The 23822-nt window shown below is 48.0% G+C and overlaps 1 long non-coding RNA gene across 6 annotated transcripts in view; it reads right to left on the bottom strand.

Annotated features, from left to right (window-relative positions):
* LOC132509478 (uncharacterized) overlaps positions 1-23822 on the bottom strand; it is a 31811-nt gene that overhangs the window by 6328 nt on the left and 1661 nt on the right. For 5 of the 6 annotated variants that reach the window (XR_009537020.1, XR_009537022.1, XR_009537021.1 and 2 more), the window contains exons 2-5: positions 22301-22957; positions 21862-21933; positions 15763-15917; positions 13971-14160 (exon numbers count right to left, since the gene is read on the bottom strand). This is a non-coding gene — a long non-coding RNA (uncharacterized LOC132509478). The remainder of the gene's footprint in view (positions 1-13970; positions 14161-15762; positions 15918-21861; positions 21934-22300; positions 22958-23822) is intronic. The other variant, XR_009537025.1, reaches the window with a different exon arrangement.

Genomic DNA, 23822 nt, shown 5'->3' with positions numbered 1-23822 from the left:
CAGAAGGGAAGATCAGGCACGTGGGTCCTTCGGCGGAGACCCTGGTTGGGGAGTTATGGGGGAACCCGAGGGTGGAGGGCTTCTGCCTGGTTCCTGCTCAGGACCTGGAAGGGGGCTGCACCCCGGGTGGTCCCAGTCACGTCAGGGTGAAGCTGGGGATGCAGCAAGATTAGAAGAGAAGGCCTGAAGGGCCGGGCAGGCTCCTGGCAGGAAACACGTGGTCAGTTCAGACTGGGGACTTAACGAAGATGTGGGCAGAGCAGAGAAAAGCCAGCAAAAGCAGAGAGCCCTGGCCCTCCTCAGCCCGCACAAGGCCGCGGGGTGGGTGTGGCGAAGCTGTACGGACAGGCTGCCCTGCAGAGCTGGGCCTGGGGGAGAGGCCCAGGCAGGGAGGGAACTAATTCCCAACCTCACTGTCCCCGCTCCCTTTGTGTGTGTGTGTGTGTGTGTCTGCGCGTGTGCGTGTATGGTAGGTGTAGTGTGTGTCTTCCCAACATGAACCAAGTACGTAACGCCAAAGGCTGGAGCTGGATTTGACGCTGACCGCCCGTCCCCAGAGCCCATGCCCTGACTGCCCGACTCCACTGCCAGCCTGGCGGGAGGAGCGCCCTGGTAAGGATGTGGCCCAGTGCCCTGGCCAGAGCAGTAGGGGCGGCTCCCCCTGCCCGGGAGACTGTATGGGAGAGACCTTGTTTCAGATCGCCCACAAACTGTTATTTTGGGGGCCAAGAAGGAGGGGGGACTCCAGATAAAGGTCCCAGGGCCCAGCTGGGATAAACGTGTGGGGTGGGAAAGAGCGTGACTCTCAGCACCAGCGGGGAGTTCAAGGTGGCCTGCGTGTGGGAGGGGCCTGGGTTGCGTCTCGCTCACACGGGCTTTCTCACCAAGCCCCGGGCAGATGGGCTCCAGAATCAGCATACATGGAACTCCCTACAGGATTCCAGAACTCTCCCCCTAGCATGCCAGCACATGTGCCCCCTGCCTTCCCAGAAGCCCCTTCCGGAAAACCTCTGCTAGTGAGACAGAGGAAGGGTGTGTTGTGTGTGTGGTGTATGGGTGCGTGTGTGCGTGCGCGTGTGTGTGTAGCGGGGGAAGAGGGGGGAAGAGAGGGTGGAAGAGGAAGATAGTGAAATCAAACCCTCCTCTAACACTCAATCCCAGAAAGTTAAATGATTACGGTACCCTTATGATGGAATGTTCTAGAACCATGAAAAAAATCTTATTTCTCAAAAATAACAGATCATCAGGGGCTTCCCTGGTGGCGCAGTGGTTGAGAGCCCGCCTGCCGATGCAGGGGACACGGGTTCGTGCCCCGGTCCGGGAAGATCCCACATGCCGCGGAGCGGCTGGGCCCATGAGCCATAGCCGCTGAGCCTGCGCGTCCGGAGCCTGTGCTCCGCAACGGGAGAGGCCCACGTACCACAAAAAAAACAAAACAAAACAAAACAAAAAAACAAAAAACAGATCATCAACAGTTGGAAGGACAGATGCAGAAGTCTTTGATAAAATCTTAGCAACCGGCATAGAACAACTCATTAGAGAAGGGTCGCCCAGACCACATCGGCTTTCTTCTTCATGTAATTTATCACTACATAAGAGAAAACATTTAAAAGCATTAATAACTGAAGCAGAAAATTAAAAAAAAAATGATTCGATGCCCTCTTTTCATAAAGGCTGGAAAAACAGTAGTTAGAGGGAGTTTTCCCTTAACACAATGACCCTTTGCATTTGAAATTCAAATCCAACAGATTTAAGCAAGAGCCTGCCTTCTGCGCTTGGCACGGTGCCAGGGCCTGGGCCGGCCTCGCCTGTCCTCTCCGCCTTGTGTAAACCTCACTCTGCTCCTGCACTGCCTCTCCGGCCTCATCTCCTCCCATTCTCCCCCTTGCTCATTTAGCAGCAGCCTGGTTGGCCTCCCTGCTCTCCTGCAGCATCCCAGCTTTGCTTCTGCCACAGGGCCTTTGCACGGAGGGCTCCCTCTGCCTAGGACACTTCCCCCTGCCCCTGATATCCCCATAGCTGGCTCCCCCATTTCTTTGAGGTCTCAGTTCAAATGTCACTGTTTCCATAGGGACTTTCTTGAGAAACCTATGTAAAAAAAAACAAGGGCCACCCCAACTGCCTACCAGAGATCTCTCCATCTCTCCTCCCTGCCTGTTTTTTCTCTCTCATCATCATCTGCGTACCACATACTGACTTGTTTATTTACTGTCTGTCTTCCGCTGCCAGAATGCCAGGACCACGAGGGCAGGGCCTTTATTCGCTGTTTCTCAGGGCCCAGAACAATGCCAGGCACAATAATTGCTCAGAGAATATTTGTTGCATGAATGAACGGAATGGCCAAATGGCTCTGCCCTGCGGGAGAAGCTGTAACGTTCACAAATCCTCTGTTTCAAACCTTCTTGCTTACGAATTCTGTTTGCTTGCATTTAAACATTTATTTCTGAAAAGGCAAAGTATGCTCCTGGCGTAAAACTCTAAAGACACGGACTTAGGCATACACAGTAAACATGAAGCTCTCCTCCCAACCAGGGAGACCACTCCCCTTCCCAGTCCATAGATGGAAAGGGTGGCTCAAGTGTAATTTATTTACTTATTTATTTTTATACATTTATTTTTTTTTAATTTTATTTATTTTTGGCTGCGTTGGGTCTTCGTTGCTGGGCGCGGGGCTTTCTCTAGTTGCGGCGAGCGGGGCAGAGTACAGGCTCTAGGCATGCAGGCTTCAGTAGCTGTGGCTCGCAGGCTCAGTAGTGGTGGCTCGTGGGCTCCAGTTGTGACGCACAGGCTCTAGAGCACAGGCTCAATAGTTGTGGCACACGGGCCTAGTTGCTCCGCGGCATGTGGGATCTTCCTGGACCAGGGCTCGAACCCATGTCCCCTGCACTGGCAAGCGAATTCTTAACCACTGCTCCACCAGGGAAGCCCCCCGCAAGTGTAATTTAAATTTGCATTTCTTTTTGCCAAGTGAGACTAAGCCTCTTATTAAGAGCAGTTAATAGCTGTTTTTTCTGAGGACTGTCTGTTGATTGCCTCACGCATTTTTTTTCTTGTTGATTCATCAGAGCGCTTTTCATGTTAAAGAAATCAGGCCTATGGATATGCAAATAGGTTTTCCCAGTCTGTCACATCCTCTCGCTTGTTTGTGGCGTGCACTTTCACACAGAACAGCTTCATTTCCCTGTCAAATGTATCAATATCCTTCATGGCTGCAAAGCCATGGAAAAGCTTCCTTTACTCAAAAATTATACACAATTTTTCATGCATGTTTTTGTGATCCTTTTACTTGCTGTTTGCATTCAGATTAGGAGTAGACTTGACCCTTTGTAGTCCATGCAACAGGCCAGGAAGTTACCCTTCGATTTACTGTGAGCCCACAAAGTCTGTCCCAGGGAAAACACCAAAAACTGAAGCACCACGGTTTGTGGTTAGAAGGTGTCTTTCGTGGTTTCTAAAAACCACAGGGGCTGGGGGACGGGCTGCGTGTCAGGGGACTTATGCAGCTGTCCTGCTCGTGGTGCCGCCCTGGAGGTCCAGAGAGGGTCAGTAATGAAGATCTCCCCCCCGGCGCAGGGCTGGAGGCTGTCTGGGGCGCCTCCTGAGGTTTCTGGACATGGCATCCACTGCAGAAGAATCCTAGGGAGGTGAAACCCCGTGACAGGGCTCTAGCACACAGTGTTCTGGAATTTCTATCTCATTGGGATTCAAAGAAATCCAAATATGAGTGAACCGGAGAGGAATCTTGAGGGTAGGGGATCCCGTAGGTGCCTTTTCTTGGAAACTCTGCACCCTTGACGGTAGGAGGGTCTGCTCTGTCCTGACACTTCTGAGCTCACTCCTTCTCAGGCTTTGGTATCAGCTTGTCTTCTGAGGAAGGAGACGCTTGCTTTTCTCATTTCCTCTTCGTCTCCCCCTGGGTCATTTCCTACTATGGCCACAGCAACCCTCTGCATGCTGATCGCTTCCAAACATGTTATCTCTGCTGTATGCTTTTAAAGCCAGACGTTTTGAGGCGGAGTGCTAACTTGGAGGAAACTAGGAAGAATATTTAGTTATTTGGTTTTTTAAAATATTAATACCTTTATCGTTTCAAAAAATGATAACACGGTTATGTTTTCTAAAAGCTGAACAATGTATAAAAGGGCAAAGAATAATTCTCAAGAAAAAAACACCCTCAGTAGTCTACTCCCCGCAAACAACCATCCTTCTCAGTATTTGGTCTCTGCTCTATGGATAAAAAAACCAACCAATATGCTTTGTTGAAAAGGAGGAATTTTACTATACATATTATTTTTAATGAGAAAGCATTTGATTTTACTTACATTTGACAGTAACAGAATCTGAAGTTGAACTAAAGAAATCTCCACATTTTGGACACACACACATGCACACGATCAAGAGAAACAAGTTCACTGTCCCTTTAAACCTAAGAAAAAAGCTGATAAAAACCACAGAAGCTGAATTCATTAACTTTTTCTAAGACTCCATGTTTTAACTCTAGATGGTATTTACTGACTTTCTGGCATGAAAAAAATTTTAAATGTTGAGAATCTGGGGAGTAAAGCAAATTAGATAATTACAGTTGTGACACTTGAATTAATTAGTTTTGTCTTCTTGACTCTGTTTTAGAGGTGAAATCGAAGAAGACAAAAACACAATTCAGTGGCTTTGAAGATTTTTTGCCTTCTGACTTTGCCTCAGCAGTAAGAACTTAATATGAGTGGAAAATTAAGATTTCTGGTATACACAACAAAGACAAACTAAGGAATTCCACAGAGTTCAAATTACTGTCAGTGTTCCCAAGTGGCACTTTTTATCTGTGGTTGAGGGAAGGAGAAATATCAACCTTGCTAATAAGTAAGATAACCAGTTTGAGTGTAATTCCCTGCAATGTATTAATGCATGGTTTGGTTTTTAAAGCAGGCAGGGGACCTGGAACTGAAATTTGGATGTTCTTTACAATCCACAGAAAAGACATGACAAGTTGTTCTAATGCGATTAGAAGATTATGCCTGATCACATTTCTCTTTCTAAGCATATCGTCTATGAAACTGGCAATAAAAAAAGAGATCCTTGTTGTTGTAACTTGATCCTCCTACTCCGTGGAATTAATCCATCCAACAGAAATAAAGGGTTGCTTCCCTCGTATCTCTCTTCATTTGTTCATTCATTCATCAATTCTTTCTTTTGCTCATGGTCTCATTCATTCATTCAATAAATACTTGTTGGGAATTTACTAGTGCCAGCACCCCGCTAAGCATGAAAGAAACAATGATGAATGTAGCAGTCAGTGTTTGCTGGGTAACAAGTCACACTATTACTTAGTATTGAAACTCAGTTTGATTTAAAAGTATTAAGATATTTTTAAAAGGAACCCTCCTACACTGCTGGTGGGAATGTAAATTGGTGCAGCCACTATGGAGAACAGTGTGGAGGCTCCTTAAAAAACTAAAAATAGAGTTACCATATGATCCTGCAATCCCACTCCTGGGCATATATCCAGAGAAAACCATATTCGAAAAGATACATGCACCCCAATGTTCACAGCAGCACTATTTACAATAGCCAGGATATGGAAGCAACATAAATGCCCATCGACAGATGAATTGATAAAGAAGATGTGAGATATATATATATATAGATAGATAGATAGATATAGATAGATATATATGTAGATATATACAGGTATATAAAATGAAATACTACTCAGACTAAAAAAGAATGAAATAATGCCATTTGCAGCAACATGGATGGACCTAGAGATTATCATACTAAGTGAATTAAGTAAAAAAGAAAAAGGCAAATATCATATGATATAGCTTATATGAGGAATCTGAAAAAAAGATACAAATGGGGGCTTCCCTGGTGGCGCAGCGGTTAAGAATCCGCCTGCCAATGCAGGGGACACGGGTTTGAGCCCTGGTCCGGGAGGATCCCACATGCCGTGGAGCCACTAAGCCCGTGCGCCACAACCACTGACCTTGCGCTCTAGAGCCCTCGTGCCACAACTACTGAAGCCCATGTGCCTAGAGCCCGTGCTCCGCAACAAGAGAAGCCACCGCAATGAGAAGCCCGCGTACTGCAACGAAGAGTAGCCCCCGCTTGCCGCAACTAGAGAAAGCCCAAGCACAGCAATGCAGGCCCAACGCAGCAAGCAAGCAAGCAAGCAAGAAATGAACTTATTTACGAAACAGAAATAGACCCATAGACATAGGAAAAAAACTTATGGTTATCAAAGGGGAAGGTGGAGCGGGGGATAAATTAGGAGTTTGAGATTAACACATACACACTACTATAAATAAAATAAATAATCAACAAGAACCTACTGTACAGCACAGAGAACTCTACTCAGCATTTTGTAATAACCTATAAGGGAAAAGAATCTGAAAAAGAATATATATATTCTTTTCTGGTTATATATAGTTATATATACATACAACTGAATCACTGTGCTGTATACCTGACACTAACACAACACTGTAGATTAACTATACTTTAATAAAAAACAGAGAAAAGATATTTAATTCTCACCAAAACCTTATGACATAGAGCATGAGCCCCATTTTTAACATCAATACACAAAAGCACAAAGAGGTTATGTAACTCTCGGGGTCTAGGGGAGATAGACAGTGAATAAACGAACCATGCATAAAAGTCTAGGTGGTCTGTATACAAGTCTACTGCCACTATTTTCTGCAGGTTAGGAATAATTCTTAGTTGATCATAACTACAGGATGGTTGTATAATCACAGTTATGCTGAGTTTGAAGAGAGATCGTAGCCGGTACCATCAGGGCACAGATCACAGAGTGACCTGTCCTATGCTAGGCGTTGCTATGGAAGGTCTCTCCCCAGAAGGGGTGTTCAAACTCCCATCTAAAGGATACAAAAAAGAATAAGGGAGAGGGACAGGGGTGGGGAGAGAGAAAGGCTCCAGGAACACAGTCACCAGTGTTTGTGAATCACCACTAATCCACAGTACAGAGTGAAATCTCGACCAGGTAAAGTGTGTCGCCACGCTGGGCAGCAAAGAGGGCTACCTCACCTGGAACCCTGAGGGGACTTCTCCCTCTTAAGAGAATCACCCACAGGTTTTGAAAATAAGTTGTACCGTTTAAAACTCCAGAACAAAATTAGAAAGGCAGATGCCAAACGGGAAAACATTCTAGCCATGTGTGTTAGTCCAATCATTAATTCATTCAACTACTGAGTGCAGACTAGATTCTACAGTTCCAGACCTGTTCCAAGGATCTACCCAAACATGTACCCATATAGAAAAAGAGTGGGGGGGGCATTCTCTAACATATGTTCAAACTTGATTCATTTTTTTTACCACATCCCCTCCCCCACACCACCAACATGTCTTGATAATCATCATCGGTATTGACTGGCCTAGCTCATTCTTTTTGTTTGTTTGTTTTTGTTTTTGCGGTACGGGCCTCTCACTGTTGCGGCCTCTCCAGTTGCGGAGCACAGGCTCCGGATGCGCAGGCTCAGCGGCCATGGCTCACAGGCCCAGCCGCTCCGCGGCATGTGGGATCTTCCCGGACCGGGGCACGAACCCACGTCCCCTGCATCAGCAGGCGGACTCTCAACCACTGCGCCACCAGGGAAGTCCAAACAGTTTTTTTGTTGTTTGTTTTTGGGTTTTTTTTTTGCGGTACGCGGGCCTCTCACTGTTGTGGCCTCTCCCCTTGCAGAGCACAGGCTCCGGACACGCAGGCTCAGCGGCCATGGCTCATGGGCCCAGCCGCTCCGTGGCATGTGGGATCCTCCCGGACCGGGGTACGAACCCGCGTCCCCTGCATAGGCAGGCGGACTCTCAACCACTGCATCACCAGGGAAGCCCTGTTTATTTACATCTTGATGGATTTTAGGTTTTTATAAATTTCTCCTTTTGCAACCAGGGCTACCAGGAATATCTTTGTTCTTGTCTCTTTGCACATGGGTAAGTTTTTCTTTAATATCTAGAAATGAACGTGCTGCATTCTAAACATTTTAATAGCTACTGCGACAATACCCTCCAGTAAAGCTGTACCAATTTGTATCCTTATCAACGTATAACGAGAGTATCCATTCCTCTGCCAATGCTAGGTATCATCAATCATTAAAATATCTAACAAACCGAAAAGCCCAAATAACCCCCAAACAATACCACCACAGCAAAAATAAACAAACAAAAACCAACTACAATCCTGATTTATCATTGTTGAGGTAGTTTGAACTTGAATGTCCTATTTTTCAGTGTAGTCCTCATCAATTGTAAAGTGGCTGAGTTTATGAGACACTATCTCACTTTCCAGGAGCAGTTTGCTTTGGGAAATTGCCCAGTTTTCTTTAAAAGTTTGTGGATGAATTGAGGGTTACGCTGCCTCCAAATGAAGTTTAAGGTTTATAGCAAATTGTATGGGTCTGAAGGATATCAAAGTAACGGCTCAGAGTCATTTCGAAGCGCTTACAAGGCTCCTATCAGAATAAGAGCATATATGGGCAGGGAATCCATGATTTGCCTAGGGCTTACGCATTATAGAATTCCTTTTGGGGGTAATAACACACGTGGGCAGGCCACCTTTCCTTCTCAGCAGAGTAAATGTGATAATGCTCTATTCCTTGCATTCATCAAGAAAGGGTGGTACTAGCCACATTGATAAACGTAGGCATTATGATTTCAGAAGTTGTTTATGAAAAGAATGACTCAGTAAATGCAGATGTGAAACCACAAGAAATGTGAACTGGGCTTTCGACCGGGGCTGGTTTAATAAAAGCCATTATGTTAAGACATTTATATTTTAAATTTAAAAAGTTGAAGTCTTAAGTGGCATACTTTTATTAAACATGGAATTGACTGAATACAATGGGGTTTTTTTCCTTTAAAAATGATTCCAAATTGGACTGAATTGATTCTAAGCGCTCAAGACTGGAACATTTGGTGAAGTCACTGGTAGGGATAGAAAACACACCCAGTAAACTAGGCCCTTATTCTTACGGAATTTCATGTTACGTTACTCACAGAGAATGCCATCACTCCTCTCGGAAGGCTCACACTTATAATAGAACAGTGCTTTCTGTGGTTTTGGGGTGTGATCACTACGAAACTGAATTTAAGAAAACCACCGTATAATACTGAACCCATATAAAGAATTCACCTCTTGCACCAAGCTATCCAATCCATAAGAAACTCCTGTTGATTCCACCTCTCAAATACACATCTGATTCATCCGGTTCTCCGTGTCCACTGCTCGTCTAAGGCACCACGATCCCTCGTCTGGACCCCTGCCTGCGCCAGTGCAGCCTCCCAGGGCTCTTCCGGCATGCACTCCAGCTCTGGGTGGCAGATGTAGTTTGGTACCAATCCGGCAACTGTCACCCTCCTTGCTAAGAACACCCGAAAAACGAAAGAGAGGGTGATCCCATCTCCACCCCAGGGGTAGATTCTGGTTAGTCGCAGCCAATCAGGGTAGCCCTGTTTTCACTGCAGTGGATGGTCCAACGGGCCATGAGGACAGTTTCCTCCTTGCTAAGAAAAAGGTACCGGAGGTGTTGATATTCCCTCCTCTGGATACTGATGTATGTGGATGTGATGCCTGGAGGGAGGGCCCCCATTGGGTCACCAGCCCCAGGGTGAGGCCAGCACACTGCGGGTGGCCTGGGGCTCCAGCCACAGATGTCTCCTCTGAGTTGCCAGCAGCTCCAGGACCTCTCGAGCTGAGAGCCTCGCTCGCAATGACCAATTTCTGTGCCCATCTTCCCTCACTCCTTTGCCCAGCCCAATTCTTTCTGCTCCTGTAAATCTTCCTCCCCGCTAGACCTGGACTTTCTTATAACCCGTATCCTAGTTTCTCAGACTTTGCTTGCTTTGATGACCTTGACAGTTTTGAGCGGCACCGGTTGGGTATTTTGTAGAATGTTCCCATTTCGGAATTTGTTTGATGTTATTCTCACGGTAAGAGTTTGGTGATGAGTTTTGGGGACCAAGACTTTCAGAGGTAAAGTGTCTTTCTCGTCACATCAGTATCAAGGAAGGGTACGTACGATCAACATGACTTATCACTGTTGATGCTGACCTCGATTTGTTTGGTTTTTCCACTGTACAGTTGCTCTTGGGAAGGTCGCTCTGTGCCGCCTACACCTAAGGAGGGGGGTTTCTGCTCCCCCAGAGAGCCATTCAGGGAAGGCTCGGCAGGTCTGTCAGGGAGTCCCCCAGCCAGGGTCTCCGTCAGTGGAGCCTGCGTTCTCCAGGAGTGGACCAGGCTCAGTGTCTCTGCCACACTCCGTCACTGGCTGGGCACAGCGTGGCCATGGCAAGTGTGGCCTCGGTACAGACGTGGCAATGGCTTTCAGGAGGCGGCAGCTGAGTCTGGGGGGCAGTCCCCCTCCCTGCAGTTGGAGATCTTTGGGACACCTCCTCATGGAAGCCCGGGCCACAGGGAGAAGCCACATGTAAGCGCTCCCTTGGCAGTTCCAGCCGAGGTCCCAGGCAGCCACCAGCATCAACCACCAGCCACTTGAGAGACAAGACCGCCAGCGTCCGAGCCTCCCGGAGAAGGCCCTGGGCACCACGGAGCGGCGACACGCTCTTGCTGCCGCGCCCCATCCCAATTCCCAACCCAAAGAACGTTCAAGCATTAAAAAAGTGGTTGTTCTTCGCCACTAGGTTTTGGGGTGATGTGTCATGCAGTGCCAGTAACTGGAACGCTGCCCGCCCTCACGTCCATGAGGACAGCCTGTCCCTTATAATAACCCCCCGTTTTGCTGATGTGGCCGTGGTGGCTTCTGTGACATCCACCCTGAAGCGTCACTGAAGACCCTCTCTGGCCTGTGGCTTAAGCAGTCTCTGGAGACACCGGTGAAGGGTGCTGAGAGGAACATTCTGCTTTTGACAGCAGCAAAAACTGCACAGCCACTGAGAGCTCTTCCAAGCCTGGGGCTCAGTCCTCCTGCACCCAGGCCATGGGTGTTTCTCCTCCTTGGTAAAGGCGCTTTATAATTCACCCTTAAAAATGTGTTCATTTGAAGGGATTGGGCGCTTGCAGTAGAATGGGAGGAACGAGCCGCTCAGTGCCCCTGGGCAAGCCTACGACCCACCTGGTTCCATGAGAAGCGTTTTCCCACCCGGATGGGAAGGCTCAGCCTCTTCTGAGCAACGCAAACTGAAACGGTGAGACCAACCCTTTGACACAAAGACGCTTCTGGCAAGGTCATCAGAACTGCTATTTTCTGCTTATATAAAGAAATTGAAGCGTGATTTTGCACAAACAAGATTTGCTGATCTCTAATGCATCCTGGAGTGTTTATTCACCACCTTTTGGAAAATTAGAATTTGTTTAAACAAAAGATTTTCTTCTCATAATCTATTTATGGCTGACATTGCAAAAGTCATTTCACAGTACGACTCAAAGAGCGAGAAGAAGAAAGTGAGAGCAAAGGGCAGAGGGATGACAAGGGTCACAGATCATGGGAGAGGAGTAATTACTAGTTTTTAGCTGTCCACTTTATGCAAGCACAGACCCGGAGGGAGGCGAGAAAGAGATGAAGGGGAGGAGAGAGAGGGGAGAGACCACTGTTGGGACCTACTGGGCATTCGTCCCAGCTCTCCTTCCTAAAGGTATTGTGATTCCATTCAGCAGGTACCCCATCCTCAAAGCAGACACCCCTCAGGAGAAGCTGCTCCCAACCCTGGCTCCAGGATGTGTCTGTACCATCCGAGGGCATTGAGAGACAGTAGAGCATGGGCGGAAATTCTGGAGTCAGCCGGCTTAGACGAAAATCCCAGCTTTTCCACTTACAAGCTGTGCAACCTTGCCCAAGTAGCCTAACTTCTCTGGGCCCGAGTTTCCTCATCTGTAAAGTGTGGATAATAATTACGCCCTTCTTATAGGGCTGCAAGAGGATTGAGTTAGTACTGTAAAGTGCTTAGCATGATGCCTGACACAGAGTAAGTGTTTCATTTAATAAATAAAGCCAATCTCATTCGCATTCGCAGTATTTGGTTCAGGAACGACATGACTGTCTCCAGCCAAACATACAGGAGAGGGAACTGACCCCTTCCTGACTTACTGCTGTGTGAGAAAAAACAGCCCCCACCTGTTTCATGGAGCATCAAGGGGGCCTGATAGTCACCGCTGAAGCCTTCCTAACAAAATAATTCCACCATCAGTGCCTCAGTCAACAGCTGGCTATGAGCTCTCAGCAGGTATCCCGCACACCTGGGAAGTTTTGTGACGTGAGAAAACAAAAGCTGCAACTTACCCTCAAATGCAGTGATGTTCTCAGCATATTACCTCAACCATTCACAAAGCCGGCGCAATGAGACATTTCATCGATACTGCCAACTAAAAATCGGCACTGGCCGTCTGCCTCTACGAGGATGCAGTCACAGGCTGCCGTGAGTCCTGACCTTCCACACCCCCTGAAAGGAGATCAGGAACGAGGCACTCTGGGCTCTGGGAAAAGCTGGCGCAACAGGCCTTCCAACAGTTAGATACTTCCAGGAGATTTTATGAGCCCAGTTCTCGCGCCCCCTTATATGCAGAAAATCACTAAAACCGCGTATGGTGACATCCGCTCGTGACTAGCAGCAACCTTCTGCAAAAACCTGTGCTTGATTGCATGTCCCCCCTTCACCAAAGTCACGCATACACTGACCTTCCCCCCCGCCTCTTTAGAGCACTCTCTCAGAGCTACCTGAAATGCTGTCTCCTGGGCTATACTCCTCATTCTGCCTCAATGAAAAATTAACTCACAACTCTCACTCTGTGCTTTTTTTTTTTTTTTTTTGCGGTACGCGGGCCTCTCCCGTTGCGGAGCACAGGCTCCGGACGCGCAGGCTCAGCGGCCATGGCTCACGGGCCCAGCCGCTCCGCGGCATGTGGGATCTTCCCGGACCGGGTCACGAACCCGTGTCCCCTGCATCGGCAGGCGGACTCTCAACCACTGCGCCACCAGGGAAGCCCTGTGCATTTTTTTTTCAATTGACAATATTTACTTAAACATGTGTTGGTCTTCACAATCTCCCTTTGGTATCTTGGGGTCCAGGCCACTTTTCTTCCAGGTCCCCATTATGCCTATACATAGGGAAAGTTCAGAGGCCTGGCGCCCGGGACCACTTATACTCAGTGAATAAATGGCTGAGTGTTCAGGGTCCACGGGCCATCTGAGGACCAGGCGTGCCCTGTCACGTGACCCAACGAGGTCACCTGAGGGCGCTGCCAGTGTCCATGGGGAAGCAGCAGCTCAGCGCAGGCTCTCACATCATTCAAGGTGATCGCAGGTGCCGCCATCTAACCCACGAGCCTAACCGCGGGTAAACAACAGACACACACACGCGCGCACACACACCTGCATGCCAGGTACCCGGTGGCGCCGAGCCTCGGCCTCGGCTTCCCCGTCTCGTGCTTAGGTTGGCAGGAAAAGGCTCCCAAGTCTCACTGTCCGCTTGCGGTCGGCTTGGTGCCACACGTCCCGGCACGTCCCTCGTGCAGAGGCCTGGCGCCACTTCCCATTGGCCACAGCAAGTCACGTGCCATGCCGGCGGCAGAGCGTGGGTAGCGCCACGCCCCCCGCGGGTCCCGTAGGTGGATGTGACCCCCAGCGCTCAGCAAGGGAGTGAAGAACTGGAGCGCGAATCCAAGCAACCAGCTATTTAGGGCTGCTCGTGGTGGCTGTGACCTTGGACTGCCCACCCCCTTGGCCAGGCTACCACAGAGCAGAGTAGAAGTAACCAGATGCTCCTTTAAAGTACGGATTTCTCCGTCATTTCAGGGACCTGGAACTAATACCTTGTCAGGGTTCCTCTCCCCGCCGATCCCCGCAGCTCCGTTACCACGGGAGAACAGCAGGGGCCCTCGTGCTTGTCGAGGAATTAAATACAAAGAAAGAAAGATGATTCTAGAAGTAATGCATAAATATGACCGTTATAAAATTCAAACAGTAAAGAAATGTACAAAGGAAAGATATTAACTCATCCCTCACCCTTCTCCCTGCAGGCTGACATCGTGATCTCCGCTTGCCTCTGCCTCCTGGCTGTCCCCGAGTGCTCATTTCTCCACAGTCCACGGGCCTGGCCAAACCATCTGTGCTGTCCTCAAACTTCTGTCCTGTGGGGTGCTTAGGAGTTGAATTCTCTCCTCCTTCCCAGGCTGCTGTTGCCTCCCTGGAACTTCTGGAGTCATACAGAAATGGAGGCTTGTAAAAATAAGCCAGGATTCCTTACACTAAAGTGCAACTTGACCTGGCATTTCTGAGGGAACAGCTACGCCAGGCCACACGGGTTCTCCTTTCATCAAAGGCCGAGGCTCCTATTCCCTCTTGTTGATGTTGACGGGCCCAGTGTCAGCCCAGGAACCAGTATGTCTTGACCGTCCCATAATAGGCAGGGCCGAGCAGCTTCTTTCCTATGCTCGTGCCCCCAACCGGTAACACCGGCCGAGGAGGGGCAGTCGGCTGGGGAGGAAGGGTGGTCTGCGCAGGGGCCTTGGCTGCAGCAAGGGGACCGCTGTTCAGTGTCTGGCTCTGCCATTTGCCTCTCCCCTGACCTTCCCGTATCTTCAGTACAAAGGTCCCAGCCTTTTCCCTCATTCTGTCAACCGAGTACTGAGTATTAGAAAGGTCTCCACCTCAACGGGCTTGAAGCATTAAAATGATTACCACGTGGAATATTCTGGATTTGTCTGCTGTCTGGCCTGCTAAGGAGGACCCTGGCAGTGTCAGCTCAGCTTTCTTGGTTACTAAGCTGGGGGGGAAGGTCGACTGGAGAAAAGGAGAGAAACTTAACCCATGGCTTTCGGGGGCAGCCACACCTGGATACAAATCTTGGCTCTGCCAACCGCTGTGTGGCCATGCACGGAGTGTCTTTCAAGCGGTGGGTGCTGCGAGGGAATTTTAATCACCAATAGTCGACTGGTGTGATGTAGGGGGCCTGTAATCACTTCCTGGGTCTGCTCAACAAAGTGACACAATGTGGAGGGTTCACAGCAGCAGAAACGTGTTCTCTCGTATTCTGGAGGCCAGGAATCTGAAATCTAGATGCCAGCGGGGCCACATTCCCTCTGCAACTGCTGAGGGAGGGTCTTCCTTGGCTCGTCCAGCTTCTGGTGGCTCTGGGCAGCCTTAGCGTTCCTTGGTGTGGCTGCATCACACCAACCTCTGCCTCCATCCTCATGTGGCCTCTCCCTGGGTGTTTTGTGTCTGTCCCAATTTCCCTCCTATAAGGACCCCAGTCCTTGAACTTCAGGCCATCCTAATCCATTACGACCCCCTATTAACTCGATTACATCTGCAAAGACCCTATTTCCAAATAAGCTCACACCCATAGGAAGCAGAGGTTAGGACTTCAACATGCCTTTTTGGGGGGACACAATTCTAGTCACCATAGTGCCCTTCCCATATCGCCCACCTTTGCCACTTGACCCCCGACTTGCCAGCAACCTTCAGCTCTTCGCCTGAGAGCTTTATTTTGCCCCTGGAACCTCTGTTGCCACAAATGCCAGTGAATTAACACCACTTCATTCCCACTCCCTCCGCCCCCAGCAGGGCTCAAGCAATGGCTGATGGAAGTTGGTATATAAATATTCCAGCCTCCTTACCCCTTGGGGGATAAGTCTGAGGCATGCCCTAGACTGGTTCCCAGAGTGCCTCAGGGGTACCAAGCCGTGGTGCCCACAGTGGAAGCTGGCTTGACAACCCACCCTTTATCAGCTGCGTTCCCTTCTCTGCCTCATTTTCCCCGTCCCTGATGTGTTTCTTTCACCTCTCACATACTTACACCTTAGGGTTCACTGCTGGGGGAACCCAAATAAGACATTAGACACTCAGTAGTCCTTCCCCTGCGATAGGAAAGCAGGAGGTGGCACAGCTGGGCAGGGCTTAACAAGGCAAGCATCTTCTTGAGCTACCAAAAAGGCATCTGCTGCAATCTGGCTGCAGAAACACAGAAAGTGGGAAGAGCATATGTCTGAGAGTAGGAGATTCACGTTGGATTAACTAGCTGTGTGGTTTGGGGCAGGTCACTTAACCTCTCTGTGCCTCCGTTCCCCCTCTTTAGAGCCGTGATGGGGGACCAGACGACCTCTAGAATCCTTTGTGTTTCTGGGACTCTGGGATCCGGCCGCCTGCTCCTCCCCAGCTGCAACTTTCAACAACTTCTTCGCCTGGCTCATCTATTTATTATAACTTTTTTTATTTATTAATGTTTTGAAGGCAGAGAAGGCAGAGAAAGTGGGCTTTGTCTCTGAGGGGCAGGCTCATGTTTTTGTATGGGTTCAAGAAAACATGACATAATACAGTGGAAAGTTTTATCATGGAAAAAGAAAAAAGTGATTTTCTTTATCCTATTTGTAACCGATATTTTCTCCTATTTGGCAACAAGATAAAGTGGGGATGTGGACTGACTTAGGGGTCAGGCGATCTGGGTTGAATGCCAGCTCTGCTTCATACTAGCTGTGTGATGTTGGGCAGGCTTATTCACTCATTCAGTGAATACCTATTCATGGGTGTGGGTCAGGCAATATCCAGGACATTGGAGAGTCAGTTGTGTGCAAAATGGTGAGTTCCTGCCTTCTTGGTGCTTACAGACTAGAGAGAAAGACGTTAATCAGATAACCACAGATATACCTACACACCATGAGAGGAGCTCTGAAAGGTAAGGACAGGTCACTATGAAAGTGATAAACAGGGCAAGGTCTGCAAGATTTGAAAAGGTCTCCCTGAGGAGTGACGTTTGAGCTGAGATTTAAGTAGACATAGGTGTCCGCTAGGTAAGGAGTGGAGCGGAGGAATAGCATCTCAGGCAAAAGCAGCAGCACATGCAAAGGCCCTGGGGGGAAAAGAGCCAGCACATCCTAGAATTAGCTCGGGGGTGTCATTGACTCTTCTGTTTACAAACAAATGAATATATAAAAATGCCTCCAGGTCACTGTGGCTATCAAATGAATTACTGTGTGAGGAAGTGCCCATCAAGCGCTTCCTCTTTCCAGGCTTGGGAAAGTCAGGCAGGGAGGGCTCTCAAGTTCCTCATGCGGGGATAGAGGAGGGCATGGGAATTGGGTTATAGGTCCCAGGAGAGCGATTACTTCATGTTGCCTCTTCATTGCACGTGGGTCAGGTGCCTTTTGCTTTAATCTGTTTATTGTTCTGGTCTCACGCTGAAGGTCATGGGTAGGCCGTATTTCTTGGGGCTTTGTTTGCTTTAGTTTTGAGAATTAGCAGTAAATCATGCAGGCTCCCGGCCATACCTTCTTGTGAACAGTTCTCTTGAGTTTGGGGACTTGCCCGACTCCAGGGGCTGACTGCAGCTAGAGGTCTGGGGAGGCTCTTAGGCTGGGTCTGGACACTAGGCTCATCTTTCAATTTGTGGGTGGAGACGGGGTCTCCACTCACACTCACCTACCTCCCATCCCCTCTTCTCTCTCCTTCCCTTCGCCCACCAAATGGGTACATGAGCCCCCTGCCCCCCAGCACTGCACATCCATGGTCTTACTGGGATGTGCACAGCAATCCCTTCACAGAAATGAGTCAGGACGCTGGGGTGGTCCAATGACTTTCCCAAGGTTGTGAGCGATAAGCCTGGGCCAGGTTCGTGGCCTGTAACCTGTGCACAGGGCTTTGGGCTCAGGGACCCCCATCCCCTTAGAAATTCTTAATAGCTTCGGAACAAAGGACCCGCATTCCATTTTGCACTGGGCTCTGCCAGTTATGCAGCCAGTCCTGCAGTGAGAGTTGGGCTTCAAACCAGATCGGCTTCATTCCAAACCCAGTGCCCTATCGCCTTCAGCAGTGCTCTTTCTAAACCGCACATCTGTCATGGGCATTTCCCCAGGGATTCCAATGGCAGTACTGGCTTCCTTAAGGCTTTGGATGTTGATAACACAGATTCTTTTTGAGGACAGGTTTCTTTCGCAACAATGACACATCTCAGTGGGTGCCTGGAACCTTCCTCTCCCGGCGGCCTCCTGCTGATTGGTGCCACACCAGATCCCCTGAGTTAAGCTGAACGACGGGCTATGTCCAGACTGAAAGATAGCAAAGCCCAGTGTAACTCCATCACCTCCACGTTTGGCACAATATTTACGATGAGAAATTCAACATTAGGCCTGAAATGCAGGATGTGATGGTGGTCAAGGGGTAGGAAGCAAAACAGGTAAACAGAGTTGAGAGAGAGCGGGATCTTCCACGGTGTGTCGCTGCAGCCGGCCTTCCCACGCTTCGCAAAAGGGCTCTGTGCTGGAAACCCTTCTCCCAGCTGCCTGAAATTCACGTTGGACTGAAAGTTCTGAGAAATACTGTAGAAAAGAAACCTGTGCACTTTGCTTAGTTCGGTGTTTCCCCAGCTTAACCACTGAACTTTGTTTGTTTGGTTTTGAGAAGCAGCTATTTTTATACACTCTTTAGGAAACACCTGCTCAGACACTATACTGTTCCATGTTTCTAGTTGTGGTGGAATTATCCTTTACACAGAACAAGGGCCACGGTGGGCATCTTCACTAACATGTATGTGAGCTTTCAGGCTGGTCCACTTAATGGGAGCGATGACAGGAGGGACAAGGCAGCTTGGACTTAAATTCTGACACGACACTTCTAAGTAGGTTTGCATACTTACAAGTGGGGCTACTTAGTTTATTTTAGAGAGTTCCAGCTAGCTCTCTTGCGGTCCATTTGCCTAACACCTGCATACCTGCAACGTGCCAGGACTTGTGGCAGGCATCAAAGGGAACTTCAAGATAATACAATAAAGTCCCCAGAGGCCCCCAGGGTCCCTCAGACAGTGGGGGAGACAGACACACGGCAAGGAGTTTGAGGACAATGTGACAAGTGTTAAAGGCATGTTCAAAATACTTTGGGGATCACAGAAGAAGAAGACTACCTCTCTTTGAGAGAATGGAGATTATTTTCTTTTTTCTGAGAGGGAATAGTTGAATTGGGTCTTAAACGTTGAATAGGAGGTTACCAGGCAGAGATGCAGGTTGGGTTGGGGACATATTTCAGGGGCAATGAACAGAGAAATGAGTTGGTTGAGGTGCAGCGGGGAGAGGGGTAAGATTCAGACTCCAACTCCCAACATGTGGGTTTTTCCACACCAAGCAATCCCCCGACAGCAGCTGGGTGTCCTGTAATTCAAGTCAACTCTGATACCATCTACTCAGAGGCAGCATCGAACTCCACAAGTGAAGGGCTCAGTCCTGCAAGACCACTCTCCACTTCAGGCTCCCGTCACGGTCCAGCTGGTTACCTGTGCTTGTGGCCTAACGGCTATAACCAGAAGTTCCCATGACCCTCTACTCGGGTTTGATTAATTTGCTAGAGCGGCTCAGAGAACTCAGCAAGATATTTTACTTCATAGATAATATCCAGACAGAAGAGCTGCATAGGGCGCGGTGTGGGAAAGGGGCAGGGAGCCTGCATGCCCTCTCCAGGTGCACCACTCTCCCCTCTGCTTCACCAACCTAGAAGCTTTCTGAGCCCCGTTTTCGGTTTTTACCGGAGGCTTCATCACCAGGGCGTGATTGATTAAATCACTGGCCACTGGCCATAGATTCAACCTCCAGCCCCTCTTGCCAACTGGAAGTCTGGGGGGTGGGACTGAGAGCTCCAACGCTCCAATCACAGAGTTGTTTCCCCTGGCAACCAGCCCCCATCCTTAGGTGGTTTCCAAAAATCACCTCATTAACATAAACTCAGGTGTGGTTTGTTCTGGATATCAAGACACCTCTACAGCTCTTATCACTTAGGAAATTCCAAGGGCTTTAGGATCCGAGCCAGAAACGGGACAACGACCAAATACATATTTCTTACTATAAATCACAGTATCACAGGGGTGGGGGGCCAGGTATGAAGGGCTTCTATCCTGGGCTGATGAACTTGGAAAGTAAGTGCCCAGAGTCTGCTCTGTACTTTCCCTACAAAGAGCCCCCAGAGCAATTTGGTAATCATCTGATTAAAAAATTAATTCTCAGATGGGGAGAGGGATGGAAAGAGAATAGAGCTACCATAAAGCAAGTACCATCACGTGTTAAACAAGGTGGTGTGGATACAGGTGCTCACTGGGGAAATTCTTTTAGCTCTGCCGTATGTTTGAAAATCCTCATAATAAAACGTTTGGTAGAGTGGACTCAATTCTAATTTATTATTTCCCTCTTCCTTTTGCAGTGCTCAGTTTTTCTTAAGCTTCTCTTTGATTACTAAAGTTGCCAGCACCAGAGCAGTTACGTCCACAAACAAGTTGTCAGAAGCCTCAGATGAATTTTAGACCTAACTGAATTGCCAATTTTCTTGCTTAGGAAAAAAAAAAAAACAAACCTCTAGAAAGCAAATTAACCCTTGATATACCAGTTACGATTTCTTTTAAAAAGCTGGCTGTAAAATGCTAAGCCAGGCACCCAGAGATAGTCTGAATGAGTTAGTGAGGTCTAGGAAAGAAGGGAGGGTTCTGAGCTTCCGGGACAAAGGGCAGATCCCCAGCAGAGATCAAGGTGAGAGGGAAGTCCAAAATCAAGGTGTCCTGGGGTGGCTTCCTGTTTAGAGGCTGTGAGGGAGAATCTGTTCCCTGCCTTTCTTCCAGCTACTGGTGTTGTCAGCACTCCTTAGCTTGCGGACACATCACTCCAGTCTTGGCCTCTGTTCTCACAGGGCACTGTCTCTGTGTCCCTCTGTGTCTCTTCTCTTCTTAAAAGGACACCAGTCATTGGATGAGGGCCCATCGTAATCCAGCATGACCTCATCTTAACTTGATTACATCTGTAAAGACTCTGTTTGCCAATAAGGTCACATTCTGAAGTCCCAGGATAGTATTTCAACATACCTTCTGGGGGGACACAACTCAACCCACAGCAGAGGCGGACAGGAAGAAAGGGTTTTGGGAGGGGTGTTTGGCTGGTCCCTAGATGTGATGCGTGGAGACAGTGTGTCAGGATGAGGGGAAAGTCGAGGTAAGTACAGAACAGCTGGCCTGGAGTCGGGACTGTGTGGAACCAATAAATTAAACATCTCCAGAGCTGCCTACCTCTGGACATTTTTATGAGGTCATTAAATATCCTTACTGTTAAAGCCATTTTTAGTCATTGCTTGCAACGAAAACTATTCTAATTTATTTTTTTTATTATCGAAATAAAATATCTGACCGTAAATACTTGAACTCAATACCTTGGCTTTGGGCCTAAGCATTAAATGCTTTCCTTCTTACCAATAAGAAGAAAAAAAGTCATGCATTAGTTATTTCCTTTAGGATGGATGACTCAAAAGATAAATGAGAAACTTGTTCTTTCTTCCAAAATAGCAAACATGATTTCTTTTTAAGTACATGAAACTATGCTTAAAACCCTCCAAGAGTTCTTTTAAAATGTAATTTTACAGATATGTCTTCTTACTAGTAAAACCTGTTACTTTCACAAGGTAAATTATATTTCACTATATTTATGTATTAACAGAATTGTCAACTCACAGGTTAACCTGCTGTGGGCATAGAAAAGTATGCCCAGATGAAAAGAATGCATTTTCATGAAAATAGCGATACATGAACTAATAAATTACTAGTTTTTAATAAATAATCTCCTTATTGAATAACTTATCTCTCTGGTAAAGTATTTACCATACTCTTTAAAACCTTTTTAAGCAACTGACACACTCAGGAAGCCTTAAATGATGGGCTATCCTTTTGTGGCTGAAGAGTTGGAATGATTTTTCATTGAAGTGCATCTTAATAAGAAGCAAATTGATTTAAAGTGAGTCAAGTCCTCGTGGAGTGAGGGCTCTTCATGCTCAGCTCCCTGGACTGGAGGGTGAGCTCCTCGTTTCACGGGGCCGAAAGGTCATGCTCTATCCCTGTGCTCTGATGTGCTGGGTAATTAAGAATCAATTCCTTTTCAATTACCTTAGGACCGGCCCAGGCCCGAGTGATTCAGAGTGATTTCCCTGCCACCCCATTTCTCCATGCAGTGTTTTCCTGTGTAGGAAGGAATATAAAAAAAATGACTGGAGAATTGATTAAAGACACGGATCCCCAACCCCTGTCCCATACGTACTGGATCAGGATCTACAAAAGAGGAGCCCGGGAACCTGCATGTTAATCCCCCAGGGATTTCTTGTGTTTAGACTAGTCTGACTCCCCAGAGCTATCAGACAACCCAACTTGGCACCCTAGGGCCCTCATTCTCACACTTGAGGGAGGTCAGAATCTCCTGGAGGTCGTGTTAAAACTCAGGCTGCTGGGCCCCAGCCTCAGGGTCTGCTTTCATTTCAAAGAATTCTTGCTCCGTTTACTAGATCACTTAGTATAATACAAAAAGAGATCCTTTCAGTTCAGAACTTACCAAACAGCACCTTGTTGAAGTATTCCTAACAAATCTCGCCCGGAATTGTTCTGGAATACAGATTGGCTTGAATAAACCCAAGAAACTTCTGGCAGTTCCCGGGGAGGAAGATGTTCTCAGTCAGCGATTCCAGAAACACTGGCTCAGCTGTACCAGAGGGGTCGCACAGACTCTGCCGCTGCTCCTGGGGAGAGCGAAGTTGAGTCTCAGACCACTGTGAGGCCTTGTCTGCGCTCGAGAAAATGAGATCGACCCACTGAATCTTACTGTATTTCCTTTTGACGAGGCTGGCAAAAAACATGTTTCATATAATCAACTGTGATGAGGGCTCATGGACCCCAAGGCTGACCCATGGTAATCATCAACCTGTTTGAAACTCTGCCGGTAAGACAGCGTACTTTTCCAGCTGGTTTCAAAAGTCTTCCTCTCGAAGTTTCTTAATTATGGGCCCAAGGAACATAGGTTCTGATTGAGGGCCTTCCATCAGAGCTGTCTGCCTATCAAGGCGGAAGTCTGATTTTCTTTGCAGGACATTGTTTTGCAGCTTTTCCAGCTTTGCAATCCGTGTGCCAGGCCAGTCCCAGGCTTCTGTTCCACGAAGAATGTGGGCCCATCCTTTGCCTCAGCAGGATTCTGGAGCAGAATCACTCCAGTGGTCTATTTCCGGGAGAAAATGTGTCATTAAAAGAAACAACCATGTTCTTTAAATTTCCAGAAATGACTTTTCTGATGATTATCCATAGCCCATTAAAATTAACTGGGTTTTCTTCCACATAACAGGCCTGTAGTTTTAAGATATTTAATATTTACAATTTCTTTCTGGAAACACTGGGTTTGGCTGGCAACTTCTAACGACCCGTAAAAGGTAAGAGGTAGAAAAACTACAGCAGTGGTTTAGGAGTGGGGTTTCTTGAGGGCTGATTAGACGGACAAAGATTCCAGCTAGAAAACTTTTTGATGTCAACGACCTTCGAGCGCTCTGAGGGGCTGAGGCCAGGGCAGCACAGTAGGAACAACTTGGGGAAAACTTTTTCTTCACTCTGAGACAGGGACGAGAGGGAAGGAGGAAGGCGCTCTCTTTCCGTGGGCCGCGCCTCGGTGGGGGCATTCTGGGTCCTCGATGGCCCTGTGGGTGTGGAATTCACTCTCCCTGGGGCTGCCCTCCCTGGTGAGACATTACAGCCCCCTTTGCAGCTGAGTGCTTCCAAACTGCTCCATCCTGAATTCTTAACTGTTGGGAAATGATACTGTTCCTTTTGAAAGGCAGACGTTCTGCCCGTGATCAATATGAATCATTGGTCAAAAGATGTCCACAAAGTAGGAAAGTAGAAATATACAGCCAAGATGATCACCGCGCAGCAGCACAGCATCCCTGTGACCTGTATGTAGTTTATGTACGTGCACGTGAACGCACTCGGCCTTGCTCAAGGAGGGAGCCACAGAACGTTCCATTTCCCCAGCATCACCAGGGTCCCGCGGACGCAGGTGTTCTGTGTCTATTGGATCTAGAGTTCGTCCTCGG

The sequence above is a fragment of the Lagenorhynchus albirostris genome, chromosome 19 (assembly GCF_949774975.1).
Source record: "Lagenorhynchus albirostris chromosome 19, mLagAlb1.1, whole genome shotgun sequence".
NCBI classification, from domain to species: Eukaryota; Metazoa; Chordata; class Mammalia; order Artiodactyla; family Delphinidae; genus Lagenorhynchus; species Lagenorhynchus albirostris.
The sequence above is the reverse complement of the archived record's forward strand: the minus strand, read 5'-3'. Positions and strand labels throughout refer to the sequence as shown.